Source organism: Lactuca sativa, chromosome 8 (assembly GCF_002870075.4).
Source record: "Lactuca sativa cultivar Salinas chromosome 8, Lsat_Salinas_v11, whole genome shotgun sequence".
In the NCBI taxonomy this organism is placed as follows: Eukaryota; Viridiplantae; Streptophyta; class Magnoliopsida; order Asterales; family Asteraceae; genus Lactuca; species Lactuca sativa.
Window position 1 is genome coordinate 34,934,962 of NC_056630.2, and position 19,373 is coordinate 34,954,334.

General features: G+C 45.1%; 1 pseudogene; it reads left to right on the top strand.

The window, feature by feature from the left end:
* The first annotated feature begins 77 nt into the window (after positions 1-77).
* On the top strand, positions 78-18,462 carry LOC111878420 (butanoate--CoA ligase AAE1-like; annotated as a pseudogene).
* The last annotated feature ends 911 nt before the right edge of the window (positions 18,463-19,373 follow it).

Genomic DNA, 19,373 nt, shown 5'->3' on the forward strand with positions numbered 1-19,373 from the left:
TTTTCAGAATTTCCAAGCCTTTCTATACCCCAATATCTTACATATGTATGTATGTTTATGTGTGTAGTATGTGGGTCATGGCCGCACAAGGAGGAAGAAACATATGTTCAAGGTTTGCCTCCGAAAAAAACATTTTCGAATCCATTTCGAAGCACCACGTGACACACATGGCCGGTGCACCCACAGTTCTAAACATGATTGCCAATGTGCTACCTCATAACTGTAACACCCTATTCCTGGTACGTATTTAATTTCAAGTAAATTCATGTTTTGCTCTGGGACTCGGCGAGTTGGAGGCCCAACTCGTCGAGTAGACTCGATTTTGACCGGGAAGTTTAGTAACCAACTCGACGAGTCGGGGGACCGACTCGATTAGTAGGACCTGTCTGGATAAAACCATAATATTAAGGTTTTGCACCCTATTTAAACAACTTATTCTACCTCAACCCAACCCCCATCATCCCTCCCAACTCATAGAAACCCTATATCGAAACCCTAACCTTGTTTGAGTGATTCTTGAGCCATTTTGTGCATTTTTTGTGGTTGTGAAGCTTCAGAAGGAAGAAGGAGCTTGGGAGTTCAAGTTGAATCTTGTAGATCCAAAGGTTGTGTCCCATTTCCAGCTCATTTGAGGTAAAAAGCTTCAACCTTGACTTTCCATTTGTTAGATCCTCTTTAGGGCTTGAATCTTGTCATTTTTGGGGCATTTCTAAGTTACCTTCTGCTTTGGGTTATTATGTAGAGAAACAACTTTAGATCTGGAACCTAGGAGGGTTCTCATGGCATAAAGGTGCCAACTTTACTGCCATGAGATCCCCATGCATCTTGAAGACTCCATTTTAGGGCCTTTTGAGCTAAATGGCCCATGCATGAACGTAAAGTTTGTAACTTTACGTGTATTATGGTCAGATCTATGGTTTAAATGCTTTGAGACCCACTGAAATCGACTGTATAGTTTTGGAAAAAGAGGGACTCGACGATTCGGGTCGTATTTCCCATCAAATCCTTCTGTTGATGGACCAGATGCTAAGTGTGAGATCCCCAAAATCATGGCCAGAAAAGACTGGTTTCATTTATGCTTTTAAAATAATTTCAGAGTAAATCCAATTATTTAAAAGAGTTGCAGAATTTGTCCCCAAAATATTACATGATAAATATGATTTATCAAAGCATTTCTTAAAGAAATGTATTTTCATTACATATCAAAACTTGGGATGTCATATTCCGATACAGACACAAAAACATAAACAATTAAAACATAGACCTTACACAGTTATATACAATTACTGGTCTATAAACAAAAAAAACATCTTCACAAATTCTCCAACTTATGCTCTCGCGCCACTACCTGTAATACAAAGAAACTAAGTGGGTCAGGCTTGGGAGCCTGGTGAGCATATAGGGTTTTCAACCCACAATAAATAGTTATATTTAATTTCACCAACCAACAATAACCCGATTACCCATTCCCGTTATCCTCACTTTACGTCCCTATGACAACAACTATTACAAGGGACATAAACTAGGATTTTCATCGGGACGGACACTACTGCAAAGGGGTTTCCTCAGCAACGAATGTCCTAAAGCAACCATCAGGGGGATAAAATACAGCAAATGAACACCCAAGTTCACTACATGATGTGTGTGAACTCAACTAGTTTTAAATTTGCTTTTAATTATAAAATTAACACACAAAGGCAGTTGACCTGTCAATTGGTGGTATAGATCTAGTAAGCAGGGTACCGAACTCAGGGAACGGCAATTAAACTAATTACTAAAATTATATAAGAACAAATAATAAAAGAGGGGTTTTCTCTAGTTTTTCAAGACTAGAAACTTACTAACACTTAAACTAAATAACTTAACTAACAACTAAGCAAGCAAAGAACAACTAAATTCAATATTTAAAGGGACTTCTGTTCAGGTTTGACTTAATTGATACTATGGTTGATTTAATGGTAATAATGCAATGGATTAACCTTTTATTGGCTACCGATTCAGGTGATTAGTTTCACACTCGCTATCACTAATCCTTAGAAAATAAACTAATTCAAGCAGTGACCAGTTGTCTAAATTAATTAATTCTAGGTTATTTATTCGGGTTAAGTAAGACTTGTAATGGTTAATAAAATTAATAATTCAATTAGCCTCTTGTTGTTGGTTTATCAAACAAGCTCACACATTAACTTACCCATCCTCTAGTTAATCCTATTTCACATTCACTAATCCTAGGCACATAATGAAGTGTTCACATAAATCACATGAGGTAAACAATTAAGAGATGTTCATGCAGCCTAATTGTCTTCCTATTAACAGAAAATAGTTATGGTTAATGCATAAGGATCTTTAACAAGCTTAATTCAACAAGATACCAATTTAAAGTTAATCCTACCATTAATCAAACCATAGTCTCAAAATTGTCTTACCCAAACAGAAGCTAAAAAGTTTAGCTCATGATTAAGGCAGTAGAAAACTCAAAAATGAAATTCAATAACATAAACATGGTTTAGGTACTAGATCTAGTTAAGAGAAATCCAATTATGCCTTAGTTATCCTTCAAAATTGGAATTGGGTTGGATATTCACTCTTCCAAATGCCGTTCTTCATTCTGAATCACGGCTCCTCTCTCTAGGGTTCTCTAAAAACTTCTTGTATCGATCTGGAAGGCTCCTTTTATAGATTCGACTTGACTCGTCGAGTCCAAGACCGACTCGTCGAGTCCCTCATTAAATTCCCATGTACGGCAAGGCAAGGACTCTTCTGCTTCACGAATCTTCGTGAGAACTCGTCGAGTCAATGCCAGACTCGCCGAGTCTTTTGTGGTTTTTTGGTCCTTTCTTCTTTTGTTCACTCCAAAGCTTCCCGATAGCTGCTCCTGCTTCCTTTTGCTTCCGAGCACTTCTTTTGGACTGAAAATATAATTCAAACATAATTAAGTACCTTTTGTCCATAATATGCAATTAATTAGATAATAAATGATAAAAATTTATACTAAATATAGGGAGCCTGCCAATGTTTCACTGAACTGTCTAGAAAAGTTCGTGGTCGTCATCCATATTATGTTGGACGACTAGATCACAATCACATCGAGGCCTCTCATCAATTTTATTTCATCACACATAAACTATCTACCCATGCTTTACCCAACATTTTTTGTAGATAATATATATATATATATATATATATATATATATATATATATATATATATATATATATATATATATATATACACATTCATACACAACTTAAAACCAGTATAATATATTCATTCAATACTCATTCCATATAACATATAATATATAAACACATAACACATATTTTATAGAGAAATAATTCATATCTATGTGTTAGAAGAAAGCAACTACACATCCACTTGATAAGACGATGCTCGGACAACACTACGGCTCTTAAAGTAATAATCTTCAATGAAACCGGGATATCTTCCAAAATCCGGGCTTCTCGCGGGCAGAGTTTCGGCTCGACAACTCTTTTTGTCGGGATCTTCGGGGCTTCAAGACTTGCTTCGGGTGTTGGGATGATATGTAGCACCCGGTTCCTGGTACGTAAATGTTATTTGAGTATTTCCTTTCTTTTAGCCTTGGACTCGGCGAGTCATAGGTCCGACTCGCCGAGTGGATGCGGGACCCGGGACACGTTTAAGTTGGTGACTCGGCGAGTCCATATCCTGGACTCGGCGAGTCACAGTTGTTGGATGAAACCCTAAGTTTCAGGGGTTTGCACCCTATTTAAAGGACTTATCAGCCCCAAGCCGACCCCCATTGACCCTTAAAGCCCTGTATCTCTCGTTCTAAGCTATTCTTTGAGAGTTTGAGGTTAGTGGGTGTGTTTTTGAAGGCTTTGAAAAAGGAAGGAAGTAGATCCAGAAGAAGGGAAGCCATCCAAGCATTATTTGTGTTCTTCCAGCAGTTCCTTTGAGGTATAACCCATTTTCCCCTTGATTCTATGCTTAAAACTTCATTTGGGTCCTTCTTGATCAAATCCCCAAGCTTGTATGTGCATTGTATGTTGTAATAAGGCGTTTGGCCTTTGGATCTAGGCAAGATTGAGCTCCAGGAGCTCAGATCTGTTAGCTTTTTGGCTCCATGTTGCTTGTTAGCCCTAGATCTACCCTTTTGAGACATTTTGAGCCCTAAAATCCATATTGGTGAATATCCACACGTAAAGTTGGAAACTTTACATGTGATTCGTGTCCTAGAAGTCCAGATATATGAATGGCATGACTGGAATCGAGCAAATCGGTATATTTTAGGAGTGCATGGCAACGACGCGGCGAGTCGTTCATGTGACTCAGCGAGTCTGCTCGCGAGTCTTCGAGTTTGTCCCCTTTTCGTAGTGTCGAGTGAGCAGTGAGTCACAGGGTGTGACTCAGTGAGTCGGAAGCTTAACCCATCTATGGAGGTACTCGGCGAGTCAATGCCCTGACTCGGCGAGTTCAAGGCAATCTCCTTAGATCAAGAACAGACTTGACGAGTTGTTCATACAACTCGGCGAGTCTTAGCATGAGTGTTCTTCGGATGAAGATGAACTCGACGAGTTGTTCATACAACTCGGCAAGTAGGATGAAGGACTTGAATATTGGTCATGAAGGCGAACCCGTCGAGTCGTCGCCTAACTCGACGGGTAGGATCGGGATTCATGGCAGTCGTTTGCGTAGGGACTCGGCGAGTTGGAAAGCCAACTCGGGGAGTCGAGGTCAACTGAAAGTTGACTCTGACTTTGACTTAGGGCAAGGTCAGGGGTAAAATGGTCATTTTACCCAAAGGTCAGTGAGCAGTGTTTGATTGAGTATATTATGGGAATTGCAGCCGGAGGGTTTCCGGAGCAGCAGCAGCAGTAGTAGGTGATCAGTTCCCACACAGACCAGCAGCTATTTCGAGGTGAGTTTCCTTCCCAGTAGGAACGGATCTAAGGCACCAAGGCCGACCCGTGTAGACGAGATGCTAGTACTAGAGTGTGGGCCGAGCCCGTATCTCTGTTGTAGTTAAGTACGATATATGTGTTAATATGATAGAATTGCTTATACTTGTTGTTTGCGTGATACTTGTATGTTATGGGTTAGTGGTTGAGTGTGGGCAGGGCCCGTATCTCTCCGAGGTCGGAGTGTGGGCTAGGCCCGTATCTCCCAGATAGCGAAGTGTGGGCAGGGCCCGTATCTTCACAAGTGTGGGCGAGGCCCGTATCTCCCGGCTAGCGAAGTGTGGGCAGGGCCCGTATCTTCCCGAGTGTGGGCAAGGCCCGTAACTCCTAGCTGAATAATGGTTGTTATATGTTGCATGGTATGTGGTATTATGGGGGAACTCACTAAGCTTTGTGCTTACAGTTTTCAGTTTTGGGTTTCAGGTACCTCCTCAGCTAGGGGAAAGGAGCCGGCGCGGTAGCGGCACGTCACGCACACACTCTCCGGTTTCCGCATTTACGAGCTTCACTGGGATTTGTACTCTGATATTTTAATTGAATGTATGAATTGGCTTTTAGACATGGTTCACTGGTGTGATATTTTGATTAGACAATGCTAGCTCAGTTCCTGAAGGTGATAGAGTTAGTTGAGATTGTTACCCTTATCTGAATGCTGCTTGCTTCGTGCTTCGTGGGACTCTGAATAATGGGAGTTAGCCATTAGGCGAATGCGTCACATCACGTGTGACCAGGGTTGAATAATCTTAGAGTGCCGGATTTGATCCTACTGCGCAGCTCTTGTTTGAGTCCAACCGTTGTAGGGACGAGTCGGATACTCGAAGGATTATTTGGGCCTCGTCACATGTGATGGTATTCGGGTAATGGCTAACTGGCATTACAAGGAGGCCTGTAGCAGCTGAGGACTGGTTAGAGTGGAACTAGAGATTTCCCTAGGGCAAGCCTAGGATGAGTATAGCAGTGATCACCAGTAGTGAAAGGGATCTGGTGGAGTCGAGGCAATCCTTGAAGAAGGTACGGATAGATGTGGAAGGTAGTATGGACCCGTACTACTGAAAGCAGAGGATCTGTACCCGAACCAAGGATGGCCAAGATAAGACCAGGGAACTTGTAAGTAGATGTGATCCCTCAGGGAGTATCAGTATCACTAATGATTGTTGTGATGTATTGCAGAATGGTGGTGCTTCGATCGAGGCCGGTAGATGGCGGCTCAGGAGAGGGGTCAGGTTCGGGATCAGGTTTTGAGCCAATTGATGAGGGGCTACGCGAGTTCATCACGTCAGAGATCACCAGGGGTATCCTTGAGTCGACTCCCATTATCTTTGGGTCGATCAAGGAAGGGATCATGGAGTTGATGGAGGATCGCCTTCGGGCATTCAGGAGTGATATGGCATCTAGCCAGTCAGGATCTCGCACGCTGTCCTTCAAGGACTTCAGGGGCAGCGGTGCGCCGGATTTCCATGGGGTGAAAGACCCCATTGTTGCCAGGCGATGGATTGCAGACATCGAGTCTGCCCAGTTGACTAGCTTCTGCCCCGAGGGGTCGAAGGTGAGGTATGCAACGGGATGTCTACGGGACCGAGCCCGGGATTGGTGGGAGTCAGTGGGTGACTCGTTGGGAGCCTCAGCTATCGAGGCTATGACCTGGTCGGACTTTGTGACCAGGTTCAGGGCAGAGTTCGCGCCGGCGGTCGAGCTTCAGCAGCTGGCCAGGGAGTTTCTTGACATGAGGCAGACGACGGAGACTGTGGCGGAGATCACCGCCAAGTTCAGGGAGAGGGCTTTGTTGGTGCCCCAGTATGCCGGTGACGAGGACATGAGGAGGACTCGTTACCATGATATGCTACGAGCTGACATCCGGGAGCATGTTAGCTTTTCGGCTTGCCCTACCCTGGACTCCATGATTGCCAGGGCAAGGGAGAGGGAGATAGATTTGGAGCACATCCGGAAACGGAAACTAGAGGAGGGTCAGGCAGGAGGGGCTTCGGGGAAGAAGCCCAAGGGATCAGATGGTAGGCCGAAAGGTCAGTCAGGACCGAGCCGCTGCGGGAAATCCGGCAGGACGCATGTGGGGGCATGTAGGATGTGTTCAGTAGGCTGCTACAAGTGCGGCAAGGCAGGGCACTTTAGAAGGGATTGTACTGCTCCAGTTTCAGCTATTCAGACATCGAAGTTGCTGTGTTTTCACTGCAATCAGAGGGGCCACAAGAAGGCCAATTGCCCCCAGTTGACAGTTTCAGCGCCAGTGAAGGCGCCAGCTCCAGCGACCCTGCGGATCACGGATGGTCGGCAGGGCAAGGCAGAGGCTCCAGTGGTGAGGAGCCGGGCATTTCAGCTGACTACCGAGGAGGCACGCGCCGCACCCGATGTGGTGACGGGTATGATTCTTTCCCTCTATCTTATTTTTATGATGTTATGTTATTGATATCTGTTCTGTATGCTTTAGGATCGTTCCATGTGAACGGCATCCCAACTCAGGTATTGTTTGATTCGGGTGCATCCCGATCGTTTGTTTCTCTTGCGCTTAGCAAGAGGTTTCATGAGACTTCAGGAGAGTTAGATTGTCCTTTAGAGGTAGAGATTGCTGATGATCGTTCGGTGCGAGCATCGATGGTGTTCCGAGATTGCGTTCTGCGGTTGTCCGAGGAGCGTTACTTGGTAGACTTCGTTCCCATACCGTTGCGTGGGAACAAGGTGATTATTGGCATGGATTGGTTGAGCCCTAATGGGGCGGTGATAGATTGCGCGCAGTAGCTAGTGCGGGTCAGGACCCCAAGTGGGGGAGAGTTAGTAATTCATGGAGAAAGGCCGCAGTGTGGACCCGCTGTATGTTCAGCAGCGAGGGCTAGGCGCTATCTCCAGCAGGGATGCGCAGGTTATGTCGCGTATGTGATGGATACCCGAGAGGCGGGTAATGCATCGATGAGCGAGGTTCCGGTGGTTCGGGACTTTGCAGACGTCTTCCCAGAGGAGCTTCCTGGGATACCTCCGGAGCGACAGGTGGAGTTCAGGATCGAACTTGTTCCTGGTGCGGCTCCGATAGCCAAGGCACCGTATCGGTTGGCTCCTCCCGAGATGCAGGAGTTGTCTACGCAGCTGCAGGAGCTGCTAGACAAGGGGTTCATTCGTCCGAGCAGTTCGCCCTGGGGAGCCCCGATTCTATTTGTGAAGAAGAAGGACGGGTCGCATCGGATGTGTATAGATTATCGGGAGCTGAACAAGGTAACGGTGAAGAACCGTTACCCGCTTCCGAGGATTGATGACCTCTTTGACCAGCTTCAGGGCGCATCTTGGTTCTCCAAGATTGATTTGCGTTCGGGTTATCATCAGATGAGGGTCAGGGAGGAGGATATGCAGAAGACCGCGTTTCGGACGCGCTATGGCCATTATGAGTTCGTGGTGATGCCGTTTGGGCTCACCAATGCTCCTGCCGCGTTCATGGACCTCATGAACCGTGTATGCAGACCGATGCTGGACCGGTCTGTGATAGTCTTTATCGATGATATCTTGGTTTATTCCAAGACCCGGGAGGAACATGAGGAGCATCTGAGAGAGGTTTTAGAGACCCTGAGGAGGGAGAGCTTGTATGCCAAGTTCTCCAAGTGTGAGTTTTGGTTGCGCGAGGTGCAATTTCTGGGACACCTCGTCAACCAAAACGGGATTCTGGTCGATCCGGCCAAGGTCGAGGCCGTGATGAGATGGGAGGTTCCGAAGTCTCCATCTGAGATTCGGAGTTTCCTGGGATTGGCAGGCTACTATCGGAGATTTATTCAGGATTTCTCCAAGATAGTCGTGCCCCTGACGCGGCTGACGAAGAAAGTCGCGGTCTTTCGGTGGGGACCCGAGCAGCAGGCTGCATTTGAGACGCTGAGACAGAGATTGTGTGAGGCGCCGATCTTAGCCCTGCCAGAGGGCGTAGAGGATTTTGTGGTTTATTGTGATGCGTCCATTTCTGGGTTGGGCGCGGTGCTGATGCAAAGGGGGCATGTCATTGCTTACGCTTCGAGGCAGCTCAAGCCTCACGAGGCGAACTACCCGACGCACGATTTGGAGTTGGGGGTGGTGGTATTTGCCCTCAAGATTTGGCGACATTACCTCTATGGGGTTCGGTGTACCATCTACACGGACCACAAGAGTTTGAGGTACCTCATGGATCAGCCGAATCTGAACATGAGGCAGCGTCGGTGGTTGGATGTGGTGAAGGATTATGATTGCGAGATCCTTTACCACCCGGGGAAGGCCAATGTGGTGGCCGATGCGCTTAGCCGCAAGGCGGCGCCGATCAGGGATGTTTGCATGAGGATGACCGTGGTGACTCCCCTGTTGGAGCAGATTCGGGAGGCTCAACAGGAGGCTATCAAGGAGGAGCATCGGAAGAGCGAGCGTGTAGTAGGTTAGGTTTCCTCCTTCGATTATGATAGCCGAGGATTATTGACACTACACCGTAGGGTGTGGGTGTCGTATCACGGAGGCGTGCGCCAGATTTTGATGGAGGAGGCGCACAAGTCCCGATTCTCTATTCATCCCGGGGCGACGAAGATGTATAGGGATCTTCGTCTAGACTATTGGTGGCCCTGCATGAAGCGGGATGTGGCATGGTATGTCGAGCGATGTTTGACCTGCAGGAAGGTCAAGGCCGAACATCAGAGACCGCATGGCAAGATGCAGCCGTTGGATATTCCACTGTGGAAATAGGAAGATGTCACGATGGATTTTATCACGAAGCTTCCCAGGACCGCACGTGGAGTGGATTCGATTTGGGTCATCGTGGATAGATTGACCAAGAGTGCTCACTTTATTCCGATTCAGGAGAGCATATCGGCCGAGAAATTGGCCGACATCTATATCAGGGAGATTGTGGCACGGCATGGGGTGCTAGTATCGGTGATCTCGGACAGGGATGTGCGTTTTACTTCCAGGTTTTGGAAGAGATTCCATGACGAGTTAGGCACTCGTCTGCATTTTAGCACTGCCTTTCACCCGCAGACGGATGGGCAGAGCGAGCGGACCATCCAGACTCTGGAGGATATGCTGCGGGCGTACGTGCTAGATTTCGGTGGTAGCTGGGATACCTATCTTCCCCTGGCCGAGTTCTCCTACAACAACAGCTATCACGCGAGTATCGACCGCCTTCCCTTCGAGATGTTGTACGGACGGAGGTGTAGGACCCCGATATGCTGGGGTGAGGTTGGCCAGAGAGTCATGGGAAGCACCGAAGTGGTGCTCAAGACGACTGAGAGGATCCAGCAGGTCCGGAGCAGGCTTCAGACTGCTCAGAGTCGGCAGAAAAGTTATGCCGACAAGTGTCGATCCGATTTAGAGTTCCAGGTCGGGGATATGGTTCTCCTGAAGGTGTCGCCGTGGAAAGGCGTCATCCGATTCAGGAAGCGGGGCAAGTTGGGCCCGCGATTCATCGGACCGTTCAGGGTCGTAGCCCGGGTGGGCAAGGTAGCATATAGGCTGGATCTGCCAGCCGAGCTTAGCCAAATCCACAGCACTTTCCATGTTTCGCAGTTGCGAAAGTGCCTAGTGGACGATTCTGCAGTAGTACCTTTGGAGGATATTCAGGTTGATGACAGCCTGAATTACATTGAGCGCCCAGTCGCAATCCTCGACAAGAAGTCGAAGGGTTTGAGGAACAAGAAGGTGGAGCTAGTGAAGGTGCAATGGCAACACTGCAAAGGTTCGGAATGGACTTGGGAGCCGGTGGACGAGATGATGGAGCATTATCCCGAGCTGTTTCAGGATCGAGCAGCAGACTTCGAGGACGAAGTCTAAAATAAGTGGGGGAGATTTGTAGCACCCGGTTCCTGGTACGTAAATGTTATTTGAGTATTTCATTTCTTTTAGCCTTGGACTCGGCGAGTCATAGGTCTGACTCGCTGAGTGGATGCGGGACCCGGAACACGTTTAAGTTGGTGACTCGGCGAGTCCATATCCTGGACTCGGCGAGTCACAGTTGTTGGATGAAACCCTAAGTTTCAGGGGTTTGCACCCTATTTAAAGGACTTATCAGCCCCAAGCCGGCCCCATTGACCCTTAAAGCCCTATATCTCTCGTTCTAAGCTATTCTTTGAGAGTTTGAGGTTAGTGGGTGTGTTTTTGAAGGCTTTGAAAGAGGAAGGAAGTAGATCCAGAAGAAGGGAAGCCATCCAAGCATTATTTGTGTTCTTCCAACAGTTCCTTTGAGGTATAACCCGTTTTCCCCTTGATTCTATGCTTAAAACTTCATTTGGGTCCTTCTTGATCAAATCCCCAAGCTTGTATGTCCATTGTATGTTGTAATAAGGCGTTTGGCCTTTGGATCTAGGCAAGATTGAGCTCCAGGAGCTCAGATCTGTTAGCTTTTTGGCTCCATGTTGCTTGTTAGCCCTAGATCTACCCTTTTGAGACATTTTGAGCCCTAAAATCCATATTGGTGAATATCCACACGTAAAGTTGGAAACTTTACATGTGATTCGTGTCCTAGAAGTCCAGATCTATGAATGGCATGGACTGGAATCGAGCAAATCGGTATATTTTAGGAGTGCATGGCAACGACTCGACGAGTCGTTCATGTGACTCGGCGAGTCTGCTCGCGAGTCTTCGAGTTTGTCCCCTTTTCGTAGTGTCGAGTGAGCAGTGAGTCACAGGGTGTGACTCAGTGAGTCGGAAGCTTAACCCATCTATGGAGGTACTCGGCGAGTCAATGCCCTGACTCGGCGAGTTCAAGGCAATCTCCTTAGATCAAGAACAGACTTGACGAGTTGTTCATACAACTCGGCGAGTCTTAGCATGAGTGTTCTTCGGATGAAGATGAACTCGACGAGTTGTTCATACAACTCGGCAAGTAGGATGAAGGACTTGAATATTGGTCATGAAGACGAACCCGTCGAGTCGTCGCCTAACTCGACGGGTAGGATCGGGATTCAGGGCAGTCGTTTGCGTAGGGACTCGGCGAGTTGGAAAGCCAACTCGGGGAGTCGAGGTCAACTGAAAGTTGACTCTGACTTTGACTTAGGGCAAGGTCAGGGGTAAAATGGTCATTTTACCCAAAGGTCAGTGAACAGTGTTTGATTGAGTATATTGTGGGAATTGCAGCCGGAGGGTTTCCGGAGCAGCAGCAGCAGTAGTAGGTGATCAGTTCCCACACAGACCAGCAGCTATTTCGAGGTGAGTTTCCTTCCCAGTAGGAATGGATCTAAGGCACCAAGGCCAACCCGTGTAGACGAGATGCTAGTACTAGAGTGTGGGCCGAGCCCGTATCTCTGTTGTAGTTAAGTACGATATATGTGTTAATATGATAGAATTGCTTATACTTGTTGTTTGCGTGATACTTGTATGTTATGGGTTAGTGGTTGAGTGTGGGCAGGGCCCGTATCTCTCCGAGGTCGGAGTGTGGGCTAGGCCCGTATCTCCCAGATAGCGAAGTGTGGGCAGGGCCCGTATCTTCACAAGTGTGGGCGAGGCCCGTATCTCCCGGCTAGCGAAGTGTGGGCAGGGCCCGTATCTTCCCGAGTGTGGGCAAGGCCCGTAACTCCTAGCTGAATAATGGTTGTTATATGTTGCATGGTATGTGGTATTATGGGGGAACTCACTAAGCTTTGTGCTTACAGTTTTCAGTTTTGGGTTTCAGGTACCTCCTCAGCTAGGGGAAAGGAGCCGGCGCGGTAGCGGCATGTCACGCACACACTCTCCCGTTTCCGCATTTACGAGCTTCACTGGGATTTGTACTCTGATATTTTAATTGAATGTATGAATTGGCTTTTAGACATGGTTCACTGGTGTGATATTTTGATCAGACAATGTTTTAGCCTTTTATATTTTCTAAAAGTAATATTTTTAAAACGAAATTTTTGGTCATGAAAATTGGGTCGTTACATGATACGAGGGCTTCGGGGTATATCTTGCACGTAAATCGAGGTAATATAAGTGAGAGACAATAAATTTGGCAACCAAACTCGGCTGCACTTGTAGTCTATTTATAGGATGAATCTGGTCTCGAATGCAGCGCGTTCCCTAAATGAACGCAACACATTCCTTGGACGAACGCAGCGCGTTCCGCTATGCGTCATGGCTTACGAACTTTGGACTTCACATGTGACTGGACGGGCTCTGTGCTCCGAACGCGGGGCATTCCCCATTTGGTAAGCGTGCCTTGAACTTCAAAAATTCATATCATTCACATACGAGCTCAGTTTTTGACGTTCTTTATATCCACACGAAGATGAGATTATGCTCTACAACTCTCGTTTAGACTCTGTCGGCTAATTTTGAATTTTAACTTTTATTATATTATTTTTAGTAGGCTAGGACAGAAAAACTCCGTTAGAAATTCATAACTACTTCATCTAACGTCCGTTTTCGTGTGTCTTTTTACCGTTGCATTACTATCGAAGAGATCTTCGATTCTCGTTTAGATTGTTTCGGCTAGAAATCACTTGATCTCATATTCGAACTTTGGGTTGCATACTGCTAAGTCGAAACTTCGAAAAATCATAACTTCCTCATACGAAGTCAAATTTAGACGTTCTTTATTATGCACGCTCTCGGTTTAACGTATTCTACGACTTTCGTTTAAATCACTAAGGCTAAATATCGCTTTATCGTAAATTCACTATTTCCGTCGTGCAGTGTCATGCCGGTTCTGTCATGAAACTTTGACATATCATAACTTCTTCGTTATAACTCGGATTTCGGCATTCTTTATATTTTCGGAAACCTTGCCACGACCACTACGTCTTCATGTATCGATATCGGTTTTATCTAAAATTTTATTTGTACGCTTATTTTTATTTTTAATTCATTTAAGCCACACAATTAAGCATAAAACACATAATACTTAAATAATACATTATTATTATTTCAAAATAAGTTACAAAGGTTAACCTAGACTATTACATCGATACTAATGTCTAGCCTAGAAACACGGGCGCTACACTAAGATAGAAAAACACTCAATTTTTTAGGCTCATTAGGGACCTGGAAATCATGGAACTCGGCGAGTGTATGAGCGGACTCGGCGAGTTCAAGACAATGTCCCAACCACATGAAGGCAGACTCGACGAGTTCAAGGGGAACTCGGCGAGTCATAAACTGAACTCCTTCATACAGATGAAGATGAACTCGACATGTTCAAGGATGAACTTGACGATTTGGTTGAAGAAGGTCCGATGTGTTGCTGAAGGCGAACTCGTCGAGCTCTTGCTAGACTTGACGAGTAAGGACGAAGTTGTAACTTTTCGTGGACGAGGGGACTCAAAGAGTTGGTGAACCAACTCGGCGAGTCTAGTCAATCAGATGTTGACTTTAAACAAAGTTGACTTTGACCAGGGTTTTGACCTTGACTTTGACTTGGAATTTAGTGACCCTTGTAAGGGTTATGAGTATGAAATGGTAATGTAGAAAGGATGTTGTGTAGGGATTGAGGAGTCGATTTTCACACCAAGGACAGTGCAGACACTACACGACATCGATGTGAGTTACCTTCCAGTAGGGGTGGGTCTACGGCCACAATGTCGGCCCACCAGCAGGAGTTGTTTTTAGATGATTGTCTTTGTGATAATTGTCTAGGTTTGCTACTACCTGATGCGTCTTATGTGTCGGTATAATATGTCATATGTGATAGTGGCAGTAGGAGGGGAATAGTCCCCCGATTCGGTTGTTAGGACCGAAGGGTAGATCGGACACCCCAGATATGTCTGACAACTTGATTATGATATGTTATTATGTGTAACGTCCCAAAATTCAAGACTAAAAAATTTCTTTTAATAAAGCATTACTTAAAGTAAAATCATTAATCCAGAATGTAATCAGAGTATTAATTTCTAAAACACGTGTTCGTTATCAGAGTAAAACATTCCCAGGCTGTCTATTCTATGGTGTGTGCCATGCGATCACCCCGAGCTCTTCCTTCCGGTACCGGAAGTACCTGAAACCAAAACTGAAAACCGTAAGCACAAAGCTTAGTGAGTTCCCCCATCATACCTCATACCATACAATCACATAACATACATATATTGTCAGGCATATCTGGGTGCCCGACCTACCCCTTTGGTCCTCTTGACTGGATACTGACTAATATATCTGGGAGTTGGCCTCCCCTTTGGTCCTCTCGACCGGATACTGACCAGTATATCTGGGAGCTTGCCTCCCCTTCGGTCCTCTTGACCGGATACTGACTAATATATCTGGGAGTTGGCCTCCCCTTTAGTCCTCTCGACCGGATACTGACCAGTATATCTGGGAGCTTGCCTCCCATTCGGTCCTCTCGACCGGATACTGACTAATATATCTGGGAGCTGGCCTCCCCTTCGGTCCACTCGACCGGATACTAACCAGTACATCTGGGAGCTTGCCTCCCCTTCGGTCCTCTCGACCGGATACTAACTAGCATATTTGGGTGCTGGTCTCCCCTTCGGTCCTCTCCACCGGGTACTGGGGACTATTTCACCCCTACTACTACCACATAACACATATATCACATAATCCATCTAGCATGTCTGGGCATGACCGCCCCTTCGGCCCTATCGACCGGTAATCTGGGGGACTATCTCCCCCTACTGCCTCTAACTCATATAACAGATCATGCTAGCATGTAAACATAACATCACATACTGTCAGATGTATCTGGGGTGTCTGAGTACCCTCTGGTCCTAACAACCGAACTCTACTGATGAGTCATGGAACCCCGTCCATGCTCCTACTGATAGTGAGATACGGGCCCAGCCCACACTCACTCTTTCCCTAACTTGGGCCTCGCCCCTGATCTGCTGCTAATGAGATGTGGAACACCATCCACACTCTACTATTGGTGAGATACGGGACCACGCCCACACTCACCTCCCTACCAGACACATACAAGTATCACACATACAACAAGTATAAACTATCACATAAACCATTCCTTGGGCACCTGCCCGTTATCATTGGACCTCGTCCTGAATATCATACTAGCATACTGTGCCTAGGGCTAACCCCCGGGTCTTTTACTCATAACTACATGGGTCGGCATTGTGGCCGTAGACCCATTCACACAAAAGGGAAACTCACCTGCATTGGCTGAACTTGCTGATGTTCCCACTAGCTGCTGACCGGCAACTCTCTGAACTCCTGCTCCACTAGCTCCCCGAGCTACCAATATCAATGCAACACTTAGTCTAACTGACCCCGAAAGACAACCAAGTCAAGGTCTTGGTCAAAGTCAACCTCCCAGGTCAACCCTACTCGCCGAGTCAACCTACTGACTCGCCGAGTTCATAAGTTCAGAGCCTTCCATTCGTGACTCGACTCGTCGAGTCTACCGATTTCCGAGTCCTGACCTGTCCAACTCACCGAGTCTCCACTCGACTCACTGATTCGAGTCTCAACTCGAAGGGTTTGGGGTTTCGCGACCTGACTCGCCAAATCCAAGAACAGACTCACCGAGTCTAAGACAACCTTCAACAGACTCGCCGAGTTGTTCTTCCAACTCGCCGAGATCCTGCCCAACTTCATCCGACTCGACGAGCTGTTTATCCCACTCGTCGAGTTCCTCCTAATCTTCATGCTACTCACCGAGTCCACTCAAAGGACTCGCCGAGTCCATTCAGATCTACATACATGCAGAGGACTTTTGAGTCATGCATGGACCCCAAACTGTAGATCTACCCTTCCCAAGCCTATTCCTCACGTAAAGTTGCAAACTTTACGTGTAGAGAAGGAGATCTAGGCTAAATACACCATAAACTAGGGTTTAAGGCAAAGAGGCTCCATAATCAACTCAAAGGCTGAAACTTTATGCTTCCGAAGACCAAAATATGCTTAGATCTGAAGTAGTAACTCCAGATCCGGCTTCTAACTCAAATGGATGACTAACCATGGCTTAAAAATCCCCAAATCTCACAACCATAGAAGATCTAAAGGAAGAAAACGACTTAATACCTTCAATAACTCAGAAAGGTTCCACAAACTCCAGATCTAAGGTCAATCCTTGAAGCTTCAATGATTCCCCTCTTTCTTCTTCCTTCAAATCACCCAAAAATGGCTTGGAAGCTTGAATGCACAACAATGGAGACTTAGGGTTCGTTTTCTGTATGAGGGAGGCTCTAAGGAACCCTAATGGAGAGAATTTGGAGTTTAAATAGCGCCCAAAGTCCCGGATTTAGGGTTTTCCTCACACAGACCAGACTCGCCGAGTCGGTCACTTACTCCTCGACCCGGATCCCGCTCGGACTCGCCGAGTCGTCCCTTAAACTTAGGGTTTCCTTTCCTTTCTTGGCCTTCCTGACTTTGGGTGTTACATTATGTGATAGTGGTAAGGGGTGAAACAGTCCCCGTGCCCGGTTGAGATAGACCGGTGGATAGGCAGGCACCCTCAGAATGGCCTGACACGGGTAGGTCAGCACCCCAAAATGGTTTGACATGGGTAGGTCGGGCACCCCAGAATTGCTTGGTGGTATGTATGATTGTATGGTATGTGGTATGATGAGGGAACTCACTAAAATTTGGGCTTACGGTTTTCAGTTTTGGTTTCAGGTACCTCTTCGTCGAAGGGGAAGGAGCCGACAGGGTAGCAGCGCATCGCACACACATGATTCCGCATTTGAGATTTCTGAGATTGTACTCTGACATTATTACTATTTGATCATATGGTTTTGAGAAATGTAACTATGGTTTATGAATTCATATGATATCAGTAATGTTTTCCTCAAACAAATTTTATAAGCACTATAATTAAAACATAAAAATTTTGGTCTCGATTTTTGGGATGTTACAATAACCATATCCCTGTTGTGTGGATCATAAAGGTCATGACAGGTGGTGCAGCCCCTCCGCCAGAAATACTTTTAAAAATGGAGGAATTAGGGCTTAAGGTATATCACTGTTATGGGAGTACTGCGTACTATGGTCCAGGGACCATATGTACATGGAAACCTGAGTGAAATATTTTACCTTTAGAATCACAAGCGAACCTCAAGGCTCGACATGGGTTAAACCATGTTGGCATGGAGGAAGTCGATGTGAAAGATCCCATTTACGATGAACACCGTCCCATCGAACGTTGAAAGCATAGGTGAGATCATGCTTAGAGGCAACACAAGAATTAGTGGGTACTATAAAAAACGTGAAAGCAACTAAAAATGCATTTAAAGGTGGATGGTACAAAAGTGGAAATTTAGGAGTTAAACACACGGATGGTTACATAGAACTAAAAGATCGGTCTAGTGACATTATCTTATCATCCGGTGAGTACATTAGCTCAATCGTTGTGGAAGTTGTGATCTTTAGTCATCCAAAAGTGCTTGAGGTGGCAGTTGTTGGAGTTCCTGATGAAGTGATGATCGTTTAGGGGAAGTGCTCTGTACATTTGTGAAGTTGAAAAAAAGGATATGTCGTGGATGCTAATGAAGTAATAAAGTATTGACGAAGTCGATTACCAGAAAATATGACCCCATGAATGGTGGTGTTTGATGATTTGCTTAAAACATCAACGGGGAAAACACAAAAGGTTGTTTTGAGGGAGAAAGCCAAACTTGTGTATGAGCAAAAATTGTTTTTTGGCTAGGTGAGATTTATAATGTTCTGTTTGACTTATTATAATAAAATATTATATGACATTATGAACGATTTGAGTCGTGTCTGTTTCATTTATCTAGGGGTGTGTATGGGGCGGTTTGGTTCGGTTATTGGTCAAAACCGAACCATAACCATTACATTTGGTTAATGTATTTCAATAACCATTAGGTAACGGTTAATATTGGTTTTGGATAACAGTTTTCGTTGGTTAATGATTATGGTTAACGGTTAATATCGGTTAACCATAATGGTCCAAAAATGACATAAAAATCAAAATATTTTTCTATAAAAATTGAAAAACATAAATCCATTGTTATAAAAAATGAAAGATTGTGTATATATAACTATATTGATAGAAGATTACTTATCATATCTAATTCCAAGTAATTTCCTTTAAATTTTCAATTCTCAATATATTATATACATTATACTCCCTCTGTCATCTATTTATTGTTCAGTTTTAACTTTTGAAGTATTTATTATTTAACTTTGACCTTAAATATTCTTATTTGTGTTATAAATTACTTGATGAAACTTATAAAAATAAAAAGACATTTTAAAAAACAATTCATTTATATATTTTGCGTCAAGTTATATATATTAAAAACATAAATGTTTAACGTTAAAGTAGAAGAATAAATACGACAAAAGTCAAAAGTGGATAATAAATATGGGATGAAAGAGTATTTAATATTATATTATATTAAAAATATTTATTAATATTATTGGTTCGGTTCGGTTAATAGTGATTCGGTTTTGGATGAAAACTATAACCGAACCATATGTATTCGGTTAATCAAAAATAGAAACCGCTTCATATATTTTAGTAATGGTTCAGTTATATTGGTTAATTTGGTTATGATTCTGTTTTTTGGTTAATATTCTCACCCCTACATTTAT